Below are 20,392 nucleotides of genomic sequence, written 5' to 3'. Positions count from 1 at the left end.
AAATATTCATCTTTTTTTACTGAACAGTTTTTGGTATTATCTATTTCTAATATTTATTAGAAAAGAGCTGCTGGGAAAAAAGTGGAAAAGTTTCTAAAAAATTTTGATTCTGATTCTTTAAGCAAAAACTCCAAAACAGCCTGAAAGGTTGTTTTTGTTGCCCCCTAGTGGACACATTTGGATGTCTGAGAAAAAGGCTCCAGGACAGAACTGAGGGGGTGGGAAAAGGTTCCAGTTTCTTCTATTTATTTATAATCAAAACTAAAGTTTCATCTATATCCATTTTATCAATTTAACAGAAATAGAGGTGCTGTTTAAAGAGCCAAAGGGCAGACAAATGCTGATTTCCTTTCATTTCTCATATCCTTATGCTTTTGATTTTATTTTTAATGAAATATAGCAAAAGGACTTAACTAACTTGTGAAAACAAAATTAAAACTGTTTTTTAAAGGAGCAAGCTGATGTCTGTTGAATTTACAAAACACTGTCAAAAACAGTCTTCAGGAGAAAAACACAGAGAGGTCAAACCTGGAACAGCCAGAGAGCAGCAGAGATCCTTTTGTCCTGCTGCATCCTCACATCTGACCTGGAAGTGTTGGAGGTCAGTGAAAAAGGTCAAACCCTGGAGGATCACTCCTGCCCCGTTTGACATCTTTTACAGGAAATGATCCAAACCTTGTTTAACGTCCTAAAACTGGATGTTTGTGACTGTAAAGCCATTAGAAATTATCGTTTTTTCCTCTATTGATGCTCTGCTAAAAGACGTCCTTCATATCTGTAGACCAGGGGTCTGCAACCTCCGGCTCCGGAGCCACATTTATTCCTCCGTTTTGATTCTTTGGCTTTAAAAACAAAAATGCAAACAGTTTGAATTAATAGAATTTGTTGTTCCTTTTTAGATTTTTGGTCTTACAGGAGTAAAAATAATAAATGCCTCTAGGGGCATTGAGAGTTTGTGAGAAAACTGAGCATAATGATGGTAAAGAATTTGATCTGTTGTTAGAGTGTTTTCTTATTAGAATGAATTTTAGGTCAAATTCTAATCTTATGTCTAGTTGCTGTTCAGAGGAAAAGTTCTTAAAGTTTAATTGAAAATCAGCTGCAACAGGATCTTACTTGACACAGGATGCATTTTATTTTGAAAGGAACTTGTCTGTTGTGCTGTTAAAAGTAATTTATTTGAAATATAATATAGTTATAATTGAAGTATTGCAAATATTCACAAGCTTTGTTTAATAAATAATTGTGTTAATTGCCACAAAAATATAAATAAAGTGTATTATATTTAATATTTGCTCTAGGCATTTCTGTTACTTCCTGGTTTTTCCAGCTGCAGAACAGGAAGAGGTTTTGGTGCAGCTTGTCTGTTTTTTTCATCTTTTTAATTTCACTCTAAAATGATAAGACAAAGAAGCTTCTTTGAATGTGAAACTCTGCTCATTCAGATTCAGATCTGTTTGCTGCAGTTTACCCAGAAACTCCAACCTTTCCACAGAAGTGAAAAGGTTTCCACGCATCGTTTTCCTTAGAAAAATGTCAGATTTACCGAACATGTCCTGTTTTCTGTCTTCTCTCCTGCTATAGGACATAGAATTCACTCCTCAAAAAACATTTTGTCTGCTGTTTTCTCTGTTTTTAGGGGCTCGGAAGCAGCAAAATCAACTATTCCTTATTTCTTTTTCGTTGGAATACAGACTTAACAATTTGGGATCCTAATAAATTACATTTAGAGGACTTTTGGTGTGAACCGTGAATTACAGAAACTCAGGATTAGAAGAACTGTAGTTGTTTTTTTGTTTTTTGGAGGGCAAGAGGATGGCCAGAGAGGAGATATATGGATGTCTTAACAGAGGACTTCAGGTTGGCTAATGTTAGGGTAGAAGATGTTCATGATAGAGTGAGGTGGAAAAGGATGATTCGCTGTGGCGACCCCTGAAGGAAAAAGCCGAAAGAGAAAGAAGAATCTTGTCTTATTTTTCCTTTAAAACATAAGTCTGAAATAAAATATTTTCATATTAAATCACATAATATCTTAGATTCATCAGCAAAAGTGTGGAAACATAAACATTTATTTTTTGTTATGTGTTCAAATAGTTGCTTAAGATTTAAACCAGTGAATGATTTCTCATTGAGAGATTACATAAATTTCCTTCTTTGATAGTTTTTCTTAAAGCACCACCCGCCGCTTGTTTTCTAAGTCCATGTCAACAAAAACGGAGTTTCACCACTTGATGATTTTTCGTAACCGTTTTCTGCTTGATTTGCATCTTTTCATTTGAAAAAAAAAACTCCCTTTAAATGTTCTTATACTAAACAAACGTAAATGAATGTCTGAGTGCTGAACGTTTGCTGTCACAGGGTCTGAGCAGATCTTCATCCCTGGTTTACGATCCATGAAAAGGCTCCCATGGATTCAGAGGATGATGATGAAGATAATCGTACTGGGATATCAGAACTTTACTTTCACATATGGATAAAATTAATTATGATAATAATGAGAAAAAAACGTTTTTTTCTTTCAATAAAATATCTAAAATTGACAAAAAATTAAAACAACTAACAAAAGAGCAGCCAACAAAAATCAGACACGTTTTTTTTAAAGTGTTTTTCAATTTCAAAAACAAAAATCAAATCATTTAATGAGGAGAGTGTCTTTTTCTGTGGAAGCAATCTTTATTTTAATGTCAAAGTGTCCTAATTTTTTGTATGAATGTATAACTGCTGATTGTGTTGTTTTGTGCATTATTCTTGCTCTGATTGCTTGAAATAAATCAAAATTAAAAAAAAAAAAAATCTATACATTCACCGGCGCCTTTATGAGGCACACCTGTCCAACTGCTCGTTAACTCAAATCTCTAATCAGCCAATCACATGGCAGCAACGGTTGCTGCAGTTCAAACCGAGCATCAGAACAAGGAAGAGAGGTGCTTGAAGTGACTTTGAACGTGGTTGTTGGTGCCAGACGGGCTGGTCTGAGGGTTTCAGAAACTGCTGGGATTTTCACCCACAACCAATCTTGAGGATTTACGGAGAAAAAAATCCAGTGAGCGGCCGTTGTATGGGCGGAAATACCTTGTTGATGCTTGAGGTCAGAGCAGAATGTCCAGCCTGGTTCCAGCTGATAGAAAGACAACAGGAACTCAAACAACTATTGGTTCCAACCGAGGTCTGCAGGAGAGCATCTCTGAACGCACAACATGTCCAACCTTGAGGTAGATGGACAAGAGCAGCAGAAGATCACACTGCGTTCCACTCCTGTCAGCTGAGATCAGGAAAATGGGACAATAGAAGATTAGAAAAACACAAAGGGGTCCAGTAGTAGCCGGTAAGTGTATACTGCTTCTGTTCAGCTTTCATTTGTATGAATTTTAATGAACTTTAAATTTCGTCATACTCCTTGTATGAGGACAATCCTATTCTATTCTATATAGACCTTTTTGAAAAAGTAATACTGGTGTGCAAATATTTGTTAAAGTTTCTAAAAAAAATCTTTATTTTTCCTAGTATAAGTATTTTTAATGTACCCCCCCCCCCCTTTTTTATTGCTGAAATTGCTTGAACTAAACACACTCAATCAAATTGTAACCTATCGATAAGAAAAAATAGTCTTTTAATGTGGCTTAATTATTTATGAGATATCATTTATCTAAACATAAGTGAGTAGACCTAACAAAAAAAGTGAGTAGACTTCAAAATAAATGCATCAGAATGATGTTTTTTTATTTCTACAAAAATTGAGGTTAAATAGCAAATTTACTGAATGTAGGAATTTTGGGTTTTATGTTAAAAATTATTTATCTGGAAAATTGGCTCCCTTTTTTTGCTGTCTTTGTTTGGTTAAAAAAAATCAAACTTTTTTTAAAAAATTTACCATGAAAAACGAATACTTGAAGTGCACATTTCTGACCACCAGATGGCACTGATGTTTCATTCTTTTTTTGAACCTACATTTTCTTTAGGGTCTGCATTCCCTCTTTGCCATCATAGAAAGAAAAATGAAAGGTAGCCCGTGCACTTCACACAATTTAGATGAAAATAATACTTAGAATGACTTATACATACTTAATTTAAGATTCTGTATTTAGAAAACATAGCAACAAATACCAAGAAAATGGTCCATTTAAAAAAGAAAACCCAAAGGGTTTAAATTAAAATTCAAATGGTTTTCTTATGTTGCACATTCAAGGAGTCCTGATGAGGCTGATGGAGTGCAGAAGCTCAGTCTGCAGAAATATTTCAGTAAAGGGAATTTGTGTCTTTTGATAAAAATGCCAGCTCGTTCACCCCTAAAGCAGAGCATCATCTGACATCATCGTTGCACATTTCTAACAACCCATTACAGCAAAGCAGGCACCCTCTGAAGCCATAAACCAGATGACCTGTAGGATGGACGGGCTGCTCCGGTCAAGGTGCTGCACCGCAGCAATCTGTCATTTTTCCTGCATCACTGCAAACGCACCCATAAATGTCTGTAATCGCCCCTGATGGTGACTCCGGTGCAGCTGCGTGCTGCAGCTGTGCCGTAATGAGGCTGCAGGATGGGGGTCTGGCATGCTCTAACGCACCCAGACACACACACACACACACATCGCAGGAAGTAACTAGGTATTGTGAGTCCTCCGCAAAGGCTAAAATCCAGACTCGGAGAGAGCGTGACACAGATGGGTGGGTGGAAAAAGTGAAACGTATAGGAGGAGGAGGAACGCAGGGGGAGACAGGGGAGCGACTCGGGGAAAACAGATGGGTAGATAGAAAGTGTCACCGAGGGGTGAGTTAAATGACATTAATGATGCTGCGTTGGTGTGAAGTGGCTGTGAATCTCAACAGTCTTTCTCTTCCTCTCAACTTGTTACCATGGTTGCTGCTGCTGACATCCTGATTGCAGATAATGAAGTCAGGTGTGTGTGTGTTAGAGGAAGATGCAAAGGAGGGGAGGTGTCTTTTGTGTGTTTGTGTACTATGCTGTGACCTTACACATGTGTGGGCTGATTACTTTCTCCCTTTGCTCCATCCCACATTTCATCCTCCTTTTACTTGTTGCCCCCCCCCTTCCCTCCCCCGAAACTATCATCAAAACAGTTTCATACCGTAACAACACCAACTGATTAGGCTGCCACTCCAAAATCTGAGTTGTGTGAGTATTAAAAACCCCCAAAACAAAACAAAAAAAGCCAGGCACTAATCAAAGTTGACAAAAGTTTGAAGCTCCTGCACACATGCAGGTTTTGGATGCACAAACATAAAGAGGCTTGCGGAGGTAAATAGCAATAAGCTGAGCACTGAATCGATGGCCGTATGAATTAATGTCAGTTACCCTGGCAACCGCTGCCAGAGAAATTAGAGTCAACGGATGAGAGGAAGGAGAGACACTGGAAGGAAGAAAACACTGGGGTATTAAAAAAAAGGGGGGGGGGGCACAAAAGCTTAGAAAGTGAAAACATGAGTTGTGTGCCTTCAGGCTGAGTCGCCAAACTGCATTTTGCTCCATCTTTTAGAGAGGAAAAGCTCGTCTTCCTCATCACTTTGTCTGGTAGGTGGCGCTGCAAGGACCCCTCCCCCAGTTATAATCTGACCAATCAGATGCCTCGATTAAAAGTATGCGGCCCCTATGTTCCAAAACATTTGAAAGATTTAGTGAAGTGCGTTTTCAAGTGGGAGGGACGTGGACTTCCAACAAGCTCACTCCTGATGGGTGACGAGGGTTGCCATAGAAACATTGACTCAGTCCGACTAGGACCAATCACTGCCTACTGACAATTTCTGGCTCCAACAGGGCGATGATGTCCGTATCACGATAAAAAAACAGGCTTCGTTGAAGCCAGAAGTAAATGGTTTTCTATGGATGACATCACACTGACTCAGTCCAGTTCTCATATACGGTCTATGGTTCACATATCGTCCCGGGTACCAGAGAAAAAAGATATTGTCCAATTAATTTTTTTTTTACATTTTATGTTAATACAAATTCTCAGACAAAACAAAACCTGTAACAAACAAGAGGGTGCTGCTTCCCATAAAAATGTATTTATTTAATTGTAAATCATAACTAAAGTTTGATTCATACATATATTTAAGTCAATAGACACAAAAATATGGTGAGAGAAGAAAACCTTAACAGGAACTTCCATCCACAGCCTGATGAGCTTCTGACAGTTTGCATTTCAATTTGAATTTTGAGACCTAAAACGCAAAGCTATGCAAATGAAAATGATTACACCAGGGGGCGCTGTTTTACATTCCCATTACTGAAAATTTCATTTAAAATTTTGACACAGAGCATAGCATTTTACACTGCAACAGATTACTTTAAAATGAATTTAAAGCAAACCATTTATTGAAATGTCCCATTTTTGTATTGAATTATAAATTGTAACCCCCAAAAACCCATCACAATTTAAAATACAATTGATTTTGTTTTTAATACTTTATTTTTAAATTTGTCATATTGAATTGTAAATGTCAATATTGAATTCTAAATTGCAAAATGTATTTTCAAATTGCATTGAATTTTCAATTAAGAAATGCATTTTTATTTCAAATATAACTCAAAAAAACTTCCATTGTAAGGTTTTTAGCTGAATTTTTTTTTTAATATCGATATAAAAACTGTTCTATGCAAAAAGTTTTTTTTTTTTTTTTTTTAAAGTCACCAAAACTACAATCCCCAGAGCCCCAACTCTTCACATCTGGTGTCACTAAAAAGCTCCAAATTTCCTCTGCAGATACCAAAAAGGGTACATTTGGGGATATGCAGTGTTGGGAGATATTCCGATTTAGAAATATCCTCTATGGAAAAAAAGTTGGAGGTTAAGATACTCAAATTTTAGATTAATTCGTCTTGACATGACTTTTTAAAGCAAGAAAAAAAAATCCGCTGAGGTGGTTGTATATTTTGTATTCTGAGCCCTTCAAAAAACATTTTTCCCCCACTCTGTCATTTTTGTTTTTCTGCTTTTTGTTTAATAATCCGTTCCTGCTTGAATGTTTCAAACTTTTCTGCTTTAGATCTTCCACTTTGTGCTTTTTTTTTCTCTTTTCCTATTTCTTTTATTTTGTTTCAGGCTTAACACTCCTCTAATTTGCGCTGACATTTTTGGATGCTGCTGCTTTTTATCCAGCAGCTTACAGAAAGATCCAGCAGATTCCCCCTGCTGGTTTTCATCTGCTCCCAGGCTCCCCTCACCGTTGGAGTCCCAGCACGAGGAAATTAAGAAAACAAAATATTAGCTTTCACCTCAAAATAAAAAAAAACTTGAATCACATGTTTAATCTTCTCAAAGCTTTTGTTTTAATTGGATCTTTTCTGCTAAATTAGATACTTTCTAATTAACTGCTTAACCGAAGAGCAAACGCACATTCCATGAGGAATGTTTATAGTAGAAATGTATTTATTTTCTTTAGAAGATAATTTATTAATGTCACTTTGCATCAGTATAAAGGTCAAACTGTGAAAACTGCCTTTATAATTCTCTTTTTAAAACAGTTTTTTTTTTTTTACATTAAAAAGAATAAACTCAAAGCTCAAGTTTTTAAACTTCTGGTTCTCAGAACCCCCTCCACCTTTACTGCTAGCTTGAGGAGCTGGACCACAAAAAGTCAAGTTCCTGTCCTCGATCCCAACTTTGATCCTTCCTTTTACCTTTCCAGAACCAAGATTAAGAATATCTTTCTTCAGGATTCCTTCAGAAACCTAGAAGAGGAAATATTTGACTTGGCTGGATTTGGTGCAAAAGTAGAGAGGTTGACCTCTGATCACAGGACCAAAGGCTCAATTCCCCCTCCACCCTTCATGGAAATGTACGTACTTTGATCCTAAAAAAAAAGAGCTGCAACACAAGTTTGTAACACTCGGATGTTTTGACTCTGCAAAGGGACAGCAAAAATATTAAAGACAATCAAAGGTGCAACTACAAATGGTCACACTTTAAACAGAAATCAGAACATTTTAATCAAGTGGAATCAAGATAATTTTTTTGTTTTATGAAAACGAGTAAATTGTTTGTTCTTGTGAGGTTTTATTTATGGCCGATCTGCCAAAAATGTGGTTTTGAATGTACACTCCCTCTATTTTCTGAAGTCTCAGTGAATATTTCTTATGTCAGATCAATTATTAGATCTGACATGATCTATTAGGTCATGTTAGGAAAATGTCTCTTTTTTCAGAACAAAAAGCACACAAAGCAGATGGCTTAAGCCAAGCTGGGGTACGGCTGTTTATTTGTTTCAGAGCTGGATTGTTGTAGAAACGCATCATGAAGTAGGAATATCCTTTGAAAACGCATTTCTAACCAGAGAATTGAATTGGATTTGATTTCTTTCACTCAAAAAAAGGAAATTCTCACTTAAATTACTTTTATCGTCAGTTTAGAAGCACTGCAGTTTCAGAGAGCTGCAGAGAACTAGTCAATAAAATATTTTTTGTCGAGTAATTTTTAAAATGTTACTATTGTAATCATCCTTTTAGCTATGGGAAGCACAGTTTTGTCTTGCTTTTCGGAGTTTTTCATTAACCTTACCTCTGAAACTGTATTTCGAACAAAATCGCATTTCGTATTTTTGAAGAGGTCTTCCATCCAGACGCCTTCTTACAGCGTTCCTCCTGTTTTATTTGATCAGTAATGATTGGTCCTGTTGTTTGCTGAGTGTGTGGACTGCAGCACACACACGGCCTGCTGTTCTTTCAGAAAACTTGGTGTTCAAATGCGGTTTTTGAAAGACATGTCAGTCATCAGTTACACTAATGCTGCTGAGCAAAAGTTAATTCCCCCTCTATGCAAACCAATGGCATCTGGTCCATTACAAACCCAGCTGTGCGTGTGTGTGTGTGTGTGTGTGTGTGTGTGTGTGTGTGCTCAAATGACTGCATAGTTGGGCAGTAAACCATAGTTGCCTCATTAAGTCACACGGCGTATCACTGGCACGGGTGGGAATGACTGAGGGGTGTGAGTTTAGATGCCAGAACAGGTCATGACGGATTTTGTGGGCTCATAAAGTGTTTTTTGTTAGGACTTTTACACTCGCATGAATTTCATTTCATTGTTCTGTGTCGCACCATAAACTGGCATCACAATGCATGAGTTCACAGCACAGCCTCCCTGATAACGAAGCCCCAAAGACCCTTGAGTCACTGAATGGTTAAAGGCACATGTTTCAAAGGAATATAAATGTTACAAAACAGACTGATTTATTTGGAACAGATGGTTATCACTGCCAAACTATTTAATCCATATTAATTTAATTACTACTGGCTTAGTTTTCCACAAACAATATTCAAATGTTCTGTCCAAACATTTTTTTTTTTCGTTTGCCCCGATAATCCAGAACAGATTTTTAGTCTGAATATACCCCAGTGGACCCTGGTCCGGTAACGGGGACTGCTCTCTGACTCATCTTTGGAGGGGGGCTCGGTTTGTTTCCAATCGGGTTGGCTCTGAGATTCCTCAGTCTGAATACTCTTTGTGAATACGCAGCCGGGCATTATGCCCATGCAAACAGATTAGGAAGGTAGCAACCATGACGATAAGACAGCAACTCATTGAAATGTGGTCGGGTGAATGCAGACTCATTAAAACAACTTCTAACGTGATCCACATTGCTTCTCACACTGCTTTTTTTTTTACTGACAATCTATACGTCATAAACACTTATCAGGGTACCTGTGTTATACCCGTCATTGAAGCAGACGTTCAAAACTGGTCAGTGAAAAGGTTGAATAATTGAGCTTCCATAATTTCTGCATGGCTGCACGGTGGCGCAGTGGTTAGCGCTCTTGCCTCACAGCAAGAAGGCCCCTGGTTTAAGTCCCGGCTGGGGGACCAGAACATCAATGGGGGACCTTTCTGTGTTTGCATGTTCTCCCCGTGCATGCGTGGGTTCTCTCTGGGGACTCCGGCTTCCTCCCACCGTCCAAAAACATGTTTCATAGGTCAATTGGTCACTCTAAATTCTCCCTAGGTGTGAATGTGAAAATGCATGGGTGTGTGATTGCGGACACTCTACCCTGCGACAGACTGACGATCTGTCCAGGGTGTCCCCTGCCTTCACCCACAAGTGGCCGGGATAGGCTCCAGCAGCCCTGTGACCCCAAAAGGGAAAAACGGATTAGAAGATGAATGAATTAATCATTTCTGCCTCTAGTTGCTTTGCCCCATGTGGTTTTGTTTACAAGCTTTTGTTTGAAACGGGAACAGATCTGGACACAATTAAAGAATTTAAAAAAATGTTCCAGTCTGTTTACACCCTAATAATTCAGAATAAGGTTCTTTGTCTTGTGGCTTCTCCTTTCCAAACATAACACTAAATAACTGCTTCAAATGAAAATCGATTCATGGATTTGATGGATCAATATTTCATTTTCAAAATGAGGAGCAATTAAATTAATCCATTTATAAACCCAACCATCATTATAACCTCTCACATGACAGACCCCACTGGAACTTGTTAACTAGGAGGATAAAATAGAAGAAACAAATAAACGGTCTTTATTTGATTTCGATGCGTTGTATTTAGTGCTCGAGTCGCTGGAAGCTTAATTCTCTTTTTCAATTCAGAATGGAAAAAGCCTCTTGGATAAGAAGCGAGACATCTTAAACTTGAAAAAAAAAAAAAAACTTCCTCCACAAGAAGTTTTTAAAAAGTTTTTCTGCTATAGCTTATAAAGATTTTCTCTAAAATGGAAAAGGGTGTACTTGCAGTCAGTACATGTTACCAAGAGGGAACCAGTAAACACTAACATAAGCCATCGACTGTACATCAGAACTGGACTGAGCGATCCCCCTCTGCCCTGGCATGCCAAACAGGAATTGCCCACCGACTCCCAGTTTAGCTCGTGCTGGTTTGCGGCGCCTTCCGTCCGTGAAACCAAGGTTCGAATCCGGGCTGCTCCCTATTCCCTTCTCTGCTGCTGTGCCGGTCCCAAGCCCGGTTGGATTGAGAGGGTTGCGTCAGGAAGGGCATCCGGCGTAAAAACATTGCCAAGTTAACCTTGCGACTCATCCTCAGGGGAGGGTTGTTTCGCTGTGGCGACCCCTGATAGGAGAAGCCGAAAGTGAAAGAAGACTCATGAATGTTCTCAGCTGAACATCTGCTAGAAGTTTGTGTTTTTGCAGCAAACTGCCTAAGGTAAAGCAAATGCTATAATAAGAAAGCTTAACAATTGTGTTCACTTCACCGAGAAGATGTTGTGTGTGTCAGGATTAACAGTAAATGGGGACCTCAAGATGCAGCAATCAAAGAATTGGCTACTAGATCTGTTAAGGTGATTACTGAGAAGGAAAAGAAGGAATTTTTACACCTGAAGTTGTCAACACTCGTCCAGAGGGTCTAGAGGTGGACAATCCAGTCAGACACAATATGCCAAACGGAAAACGTCCAACCCAACTGGACAGGCTCCACTCTCTCCCTGTGCCAGGCAGGCCACGTTGACCTATTACAGAACCAAAAAAACGAGTTGAGATGATGGTTAGATGATAAAAATGTGATGCAATGTGAAAGATAAAAATTAATATATTAAATTTGCTAGTTTAAAATGGTAGCAAGTGTGAGGCAGTGAATTCATAGTAAGCCTTTAACCCTTTAACACCGGAGCTTTAGCTCCAGTGTTGACGTTCTTTGAACTTACTAACTTTTCAACCGATTACACAATCAAAGTACATCAGCTGATTCTGTCATGGAGAGAAGCGACTGTGTTCCTTGTCAGAATCGGCTGATTCACCGTTGAAGATTTCTTATCATGCAAAATTAACTTTTTGAGCTTGTAAGTGTATTCATAACGTTAATTCCTTCTGGAAAACAACCCCATAGCGGTATTTTGATCCATTCACGAATCTGAAACCCTCTAAACATCAGCCTCTCCAAATCCATTAAACAAGTGGTTAAACAAGGCTTTCATATTGTCATCACAAAGTGAGGAACAGCCCCTTCCAGGAAGAGTGCGCTGTCAGCTTCACCCCTTTCATCATGGAGCTAGCGCTGATTGACAAAAACGCTTTCCTTTTCTATGCACAATATGCACATCCATCTTTGCAAAAGTTTTTCTTTTTGTGGGGGAAACACAGACACGCTGCCGAAGCCGCCTCCATGTTGACGTCATGAAATGGGCAAGAACCCCAAGGAGCAAAAGGTGGAGTCTCAGAGATCAAGTTGTTTGACTCCCAGGTAGGAAAATGAACTGCAAAATTAACTCCAATTTATATAAAAAAAGTCTTTAGTGTGCCAAAGGTAATATATGATCATATATATGGATATAGTTTACTCTGAAAGGCTGAATAAAAGCATAATATAGGCCCTTTAATAGGTTAAACATAACTTTAAGCTAAAAGAGGGAGAACCAAATCGTTGCAAATAATAATTTATTTGCAAAATCTAGTTTGCAAACAAGAAAGGACGGTCACTTGTTGCATCGCAGCTCACCTTTTGTGTCTCGCTGCCTCGCAGATTTATTTTAGTGCTATTTTTCTTTTTTCCTAGTCTTTTATAGCACATTGTGTTCTGGGTTCTAATTGGCTGTACTTCTTTTTCAGTTAGTCTCTTGTACAGAATGTGTTCAGTTTGCCAAATGTCCATAATTTTTGATCACAAGTTCTTTGTTTTTTCTGATTTATTTTTCTATAAAGGTTTGAACTTTGAGGGTTTAAACAAAAGAGAGAAGAGTGAAAATTCTCTGTGAAAAGTGTAGAAAGTGTGTAGTGAGGAGTTTTACAGCCTTATCAAATCTGATCATTGTTATAAATAAAAACGACCACTTTGTGGATTTCACGAAGATCCAAAAAGCAGCACAGATTGTTATAATAATGCTTTGAATTTATTTGCGCTTTTCCAGACGCTCAAAGCAATATACATTACAGACCAAAACTTTGGACACATCTCATTCAAAGAGTTTTCTTTATTTTCATGACTATGAAAATTGTAGATTCACACTGAAGGCTTCAAAACTAAGAATTAACACATGTGGAATTATATACATAACAAAAAAGTGTGAAACAACTGAAAATATGTCATATTATAGGTTCTTCAAAGTAGTCACAAAGTAGTTTTGATTCCTGCTTTGCACACTCTTGGCATTCTCTTGATGAGCTTCAAGATGTAGTCACCTGAAATGGTCTTGCCAACAGTCTTGAAGGAGTTCCCAGAGATGTTTAGCACTTGTTGGCCCTTTTGCCTTCACTCTGTGGTCCAGCTCACCCCAAACCATCTCCACTGGGTTCAGGTCCGGTGACTGTGGAGGCCAGGTCATCTGGCGCAGCCCCCCATCACTCTCCTTCTTGGTCAAATAGCCCTTATACAGCCTGGAGGTGTGTTTGGGGTCGTTGTCCTAGTGAAAAATAAGTGATGGTCCAACTAAACGCAAACCGGATGGAAATGCATGCCGCTGCAAGATGCTATGGTAGCCATGCGTGTTCAGTATGCCTTCAGTTTGGAATAAATCCCCAAAGTGTCACCAGCAGAGCACTTGGGAACACTTTTAAAGTTTTCCCAATTTTTTAGACTGACTGACCTTCATTTCTTAAAGTAACGATGGCCACTCGTTTTTCTGTACTTAGCTGCTTTTTTCTTGCCATAATACAAATTCTAACGGTCTATTCTGTATGACTTTTAGCTGTGTATCCACCTGACTTCTGCACAACACAACTGATGGTCCCAACCCCATTTATATGGCAAGAAATCACACTTATGTTAGATGTCTGCACATATGTTTATGCATAGTTTTGATGCTTTCAGTGTGAATCTACAATTTTCATAGTCATGAAAATAAAGAAAACTCTTTAAATGAGGTGTGTCCAAACTTTTGGTCTGTAAAGTATGTCCATTACTCATTCACTCCTCATTTGTACTTGGTGATTGTAAGCTACTGATGTAACCACAGCTGCCCTGACAGTACACGCTGCAATAGTCAGATGTGTTCTTCACCTTCCCAGGTTAAAGTCTTGGCTGGAGGGAGTGGGGATCAAACCAGCCATCTTTTGATTGGCCAACCTGCTCAACCACCTGAGCCATTTTACTAATGACGCTAATCAAAGGATTCTAACCATAGTGAAAAAATGGGCAGAGAATTGTCAAAGGCTAGACTGTTTTTGGATGGATTCAGGCACACCAAATTCAGGCATTTATCATGAAATTGCAAATGAATCATATTTCACATTTCAATTCTTATCCTCCTGAGAACCAATCTATTAGTTTATGCTCTCTGTAGTGGACATTTGTTTTTGGTTTAGGTCATTTGACTCATTTGAAATACTCTACTAAGTACTAATGTGTATAAAACAGGAAATCATGGCTTTTTCATTGATATCTTGTGTTTGGGTACTTTGAATTCTTGGGAAGACAAAGTTGAGATTACATGGAACTCGAATAATTGGGCTGGTTCTCAAGAGGATTCGTTCAGCTCTTGTAACTTGTTCCCTACAGCTTTCTGTTTTAGAAATTCAGGATGTGTCCTTCTTTTCTGGCCGGATTTGAGCTTTTTAAATGGTCACTCAGTACTCCACCATATACACCCTATTATTTGGAAAGTTAGATATAATTAGAAGGACAGTTAATTATTGCCACTTTTGTGTAGAAGCTATTCTTTCTTTATGATAAAGCTGTAAAAGATTTTAACTAGTTACAAGTTGTTGTGCGAAAGTTTGACTGAGGCAAAAAAAGATGTGCATGAAAAGAGCTTCAGGTGTCGCCTCTGTATTCCAGCATTCCCTCCATCTGTAGCAGTCATCTAACTTTCAGCGTTTTCTGTCCACTTTGTTTTCCTGCTTCACTCATGTTTATTTATTATTATCCATTATTCAACACAATCGTTTGTTTTAGATTTGTAAGACAGCCCCGGCACTTGTTGGGAATAATGAAAAGAAGCTCAGATGAAGTGGAAATCTTTTAATACAGGGACTGAAAAAGGATGCTGTGAGTCACGGCTTCTCGCCGGAGTGTCATTGACTCCTGTGCTCATCAATCATCCTGCGCTCAATCGTTCATCTCTCATTGCCATTTCGGTTGGAAATCAATGCAAGAATGCTCAAACTTACCTGACTTTCCACACCTCCACAGTGAGGTCAGAGCAGGTCGTAACAAGATCCATAGAAGAAGTGGCTCTCGGAGTACAAGTACCTGCACCTCCAAAAAAGCCCCGGTGCAAATCAAAATAACCTGTCTCAATGTGTCCTTAGGGGGTAAAACGGCACTAATTTGTCTTTCAGTCTCATCTCACTGCTTCACCTCCGTCCTCTCCATCTCTCACGTACAGTATATTCTGCCTTTTGTGGCCTTACACCAATAAGGTCTTATTAATTTTATGGATGACATCACTCCTGTGTGAGCGTCTTACCTACACGGCAAATTTGCTTGAGAACTTACTAAAGATCAGTGCAGCATGGATAGAATGATCCACTCCTCAAACTACAGCCAGGATTGTGAAGCTAATTGAAAAGGCAGCTTAGATTTTTATTTGATTAACTTTTACCCTACTTTATTGAATCTGATTCGTTAAGCTAAACTGCTTGTCTGTCTGCACCTTCACTTGAGTCATGCATTTAAAGTCCATAAAGAAACAAAACATAGCTTAATAGTTTTGTAATTGTAGATAATACAATTAGAAATTCTTACTAGTTAAGCTCTGGGTGTCTCCCACTCAGCTTCACTTTTTGTGATTTCTAGTGGAGTATTTATCTGTAATAATTTGCTTAAAATATATATAGCACTGATCATAAGAATAAAATAAATATGCAATCCTGATCTGGATGCAACATCCAATTCAGATAGTCTGAACGAGCCCGGTTTCTGATCACACGATCGAATCAGGACATCCCCATTTTTCTATTGTAGAAAACCACCTGCAGTAAACAGAACTGCAGTTTATGAAGCTTTTTCATGTTGAGCACACACTTTGTTTCAGGTTGACATCAGACTTTAGCTTTGTAGCCACTCTGTCGGTGAAGCCCGTCGAGACAGCTGTTGTAATATTGAGCTATATCCATAAAACTGAATTGAATTGATGTGGCTTTTGTCTGATTTGCTGCTGTAAAGTCTACTTTTGAGACAGCTGTGATGGAGCGGTCAACCTCTAAACAGAAGATCTACAGGTTCAATTCTGTAGACATGTTTGGAATAGTCTTTATCAAGGTGCTGAGCCTCATATGGGTCTCATTGGTCTGGTTAGTCATCTTGCATGGCAGCTTTTTTCCATTAGTGTGTGTATTTGTGAATTTCTTGTGACGCGTTTTTGGGCCCTGAAGAGCTCTGTAGGAGAACACACCAGTTGCTTTTCAATTTTTCCTCCATACAGACTGCCGTCCCAACCCACAGCTTTAAAACAAACTCCAATCCCTTTGACCTCACCTCAACTCATGATGGTGGATTTAAAAAAGCTTCTCATTAAAAGCTGTTTTTTAATCTGTGACTTAAATTCTGTTTACAAGGTTGTGTAAGATTATCCAATTTGCCATTGTTCTTTAAACCAACCTGCTGTTAGTTTGATAAATTCCTAATTAAAGTAGCACTTTCTCCAGTTAAACTTTGTACTGAACTCATGCATATCTGACCCCCACTGTCCAGTCTGTTTGGCCAATGTTCATTCATGCGTTGATTTTTAAGTCCACGGTGGGTGCAGCCCTGTGTGGAATTTTAAAGATGCAGACAATTAAAAGAGATAAGACCCTAGGAAAAACATTTTTTTATTTAAGAGAACAGAGAGACAGGTTTCATTTTTCAAATTCATTTTTCCCCATTTTATTTCGTGTATCTATAAATGTTACATTTATTAACTAAATATTTACTTAGAAAACGAAATATTTAATTAAAGTTGAAGACATTTTTTGTAATTTTATAATTAGTTTACAACAGAGTTTTAGGGCCACCAAAGAGAAAGCAACTAGTAAAATTAAGAGATTTTAAGTCGTAAATTTATGAGAAAAAAACTCGTAAATTTACGAGATTAAAGTGGAAGTGAGCATACAGAGCAGCAAGTGAACGCCACGCAGCAAAGCAGACCGACTAAACTCAATTGAACAGGTGAGCTGAATGTCTATTGATGACGTTCCAAATATCTGGAAGCTCATTTGTTTGATTAACAATTTATTAATGTTTTATTTATTGATGGGTGGTTTCCAGGATCTCTGCAGCCCCTTGATGAAGCCATCGGTATCTCTGCAGCTGTTCACCAGAATCATTTCTTCCACCAAAGACAAGATCACTGTTTGTGTGATGCTTCCGTCTGAGGAGGAGCACTTTATTGGTATTTTCAACATTCTTATGCTAATATTACAGACTATTTTCATTCCTCTTTATTGTTTTGTGTTAAACGGGACGTTTAATCTGTAGGAGGGGGCGTATGTAACACTGTTTACTTCTGCATTGGTGTTCGGATGACAGGTTCATGACGTAAGGTGACAAATGAACTTCAGGTTATGTGAATGAAAAGGAAAATAAAGGCTGCAGCAGTCTTCTACATCCATACGTGTCTCTGAGCTCCTTATTTTACAGATAAAACTCTGCTTTACTGACACCGAACCCCGAAAAGCCGGCTACACTGAAAATAATCTGATTTTGAGTCGCCAAAAGGTCCAGAATCTCTTTGTTTTTTAAACCTATCCAGAAATAAAGCTTCACAAAAGGCTCCACATATTTCATCTTCAAGCTAGGCTCTGATAAACGGAAAACTTTGGTATTTCCTCATTAATTTCTCGTAAATTTACGACTTAAAAGTCGTAATAAATTTTGTCTTTTGTAAACTGGCCCTAAAACTCCGTAAGTTTGTAACCTTTTTAATGTACTTCTTCCCACCATTTTTCCCCCTCTGCTATACAAGTTAGGAAAAAAAAAACGTTGATAAAATCCTCTTGGCTTTATAGTTGTAATCTGTCTAAATCAATTTTCCTCGCCATTGTTTGCAAAAAAAAACTATTTTGCTGGGACACCAAACAGTGTTTCAAGTGTGTCAAACATTGACAAAGAGATAACAAAAGAGGGAATCAATAAACTGGCACAGGTTCCATTAATGGAGGAAGACCACCTGTGTGTGTCTGTATGTATGATTGTTCGCATTCAGATGAAGAGATGACTCTTAAAAGACGGTGGCATACAGAGATCTAAAGTACCTAGCCTCCTAAGTGAGGCAGCCTGCAGGAGCTCTACGGCTGAATCCTCTCTATGGCTTTGTAATTGTAATGACTCACAGCTGAACCACTCTCAACTCTTGAGCTGTTTGCTGGAACTGATTTCTATTAGAGATGCATGCAATTGGCCAGAGGAATCACCGTCTGATCCAGCAGGACACAAAACTAAATTTACCAGTTGCTGTCTTTACCACATCATCTTTAGAGATAGAAAAGAAGGGTTTTAAAATGTTCATGTTATTGCTGTTTTTCTTTTATTTTAATATGGTCAAGACAATCTTTTGACCCATTTTTGTTTTTTACCAACCAAGATAAAACAACAAAACATTTTCAGTTACACAGTTCCCTTGTATATTGCACTAGTTACATTCAAGAATAACCCGTAATAGGTGGAATAAGCGATTAAGGATAATGGATGTTTAAGGCTGTAAACCCTCCCCACTACACACTTGATACACTTTTCTCAGACAGACATTTTCACACTTTTCTCTCTTAGTTAAACATTCAAATTTAAAAGCTTCACAGAAAAATAGGTATAGTTTTATTGAATGAAAACAAATATCTGAAAGCGATTCATGCAAATTCGGCAAACTGAACGCATTTTGTACAGGACACACCAAACGGAGAAGATTGATTGACAATGGTCTACATCCAAACAGGATGCGGAACAAAATGCGCTGTCAAAAAAGCAGGCAAGACTCACTGAAAAAAATCAGTGTAGAACGTGATCGATGAACTGCGATATATACCAAGGGAATCCCGTAGACTGAACAGACTGCGTTGGAAAAGTTGCTGCACTCCTCCTGATATGAGTTGACAAGAGGATAAAGTACAGTAGGCCGTGTCATTACAAAGGACCGTAACCATTGTACACTTTTTGTTGTTGTTTCCATACTGGTTTGCAAAAATACTATTGGACCTGAAACACATCAGGAGTTTAAAATACAATTTTGTTTTGGTGTTCTTCTAAAAAATGTCCTTAAAAGCTTTTTTTCTTTTTGGTTGAAAATTAGCTTTGTGTTGGGTAAAAGGGGAACAGACATGGCGCTCTTAAAGTTCCACTCCAATCATCTGTTGCTCTATTTTCAGAGAGTTCCCAGTGGTCTTTAAGTCCCGAAGTTGTGATTACGCCATTTTTAGCCTTAATAAAAAACACACAAACCCTGTGTTGTTTTCTAGGACATAGTTTCCGCAGAGCGGCAGCAGTTCATTAGAAATTCACCTCTGAGTTGTCGGCGGGACTGTTGCTGCGGAGTAGCCTGTGCTCATTTCCCATCATCCCTTTGCTGACACTCTTTTTCGTCAGCTTACAGCCCCTCACAACCCCAACCTGGTGCAACAAAAAGGAGGAGCAATATTGACGCTATCCAGCAGTACAGTTTTGGGCCAGATTCCAAATCAGACGAGGGAAACAAAGACGTTCATGGATTTATGTGATTTTGTCTGTGAGTGGATGCATCAGAATGGAGTGGAACAGTAAGCTTGTAGTCTGCTGGTAGTAGTTTGTGCATAACTACTACAAGTTTTCACAACGATTTGAACAAATTAATACTCAGAAATGCAGTTTTAATATTGATTTTCTTTATACATGTCCTCCATCATGAATTAACCCGCTACAAGAACATGTTAAAAACACCATTTTGATGGGGCTTTAACAGCTTTTTCAGCCTTGCTGTCATGCAGACTTTTTTGTGTGCAATATTTTGTACTTTATCTAGTTATCATTAATATACATATATATATATTTATATTTTTTACAGAAGATTGTTTCTGCTTCCTGATCGACTACAGAACATTGTCAATTAATCTCAGCGCCGTGTTTCCTGTACAGAATGGCACAACGTCAAAAAGCCGCTCTTCTCTGCAATGGAATCAACTGATCTAGATTGATTGCGTAAACACCTCTCTACTGTAAGGTGTTGCATTACGTAAACTGTTGAGTTATGGTAGTTGAAGGCAGGAAGGAAGGAATGTCAACACTGGAGCTAAGCTCTGATGTTAAAGGGTTAAGGCAAAGTAGAAAAGCACTATATGGGTAGACTCCAAAAATCCCTGACTTTAAATTTTAGAGATTATTTTAATATTTCAATTCCTCACTAATGAACAATCATTTTGAGTTTGACCAGAATATAACAAAACGACAGGTAAAGAGGTAAAGAAAAGACACAAAATGTCTCCTAAATAAATGACTTGAGTGATTTACCTCTTTGGCCCTGAAAAAAAAACCTTACCCACCTCCTGGGGGGCAGCTTCCCTCATATTGAGAATTACTACTTTAGAGAAGACTGTTT

The sequence above is a fragment of the Oryzias latipes genome, chromosome 10, assembly GCF_002234675.1.
Source record: "Oryzias latipes chromosome 10, ASM223467v1".
NCBI classification, from domain to species: domain Eukaryota; kingdom Metazoa; phylum Chordata; class Actinopteri; order Beloniformes; family Adrianichthyidae; genus Oryzias; species Oryzias latipes.
Note: the sequence above shows the minus strand (reverse complement) of the source record.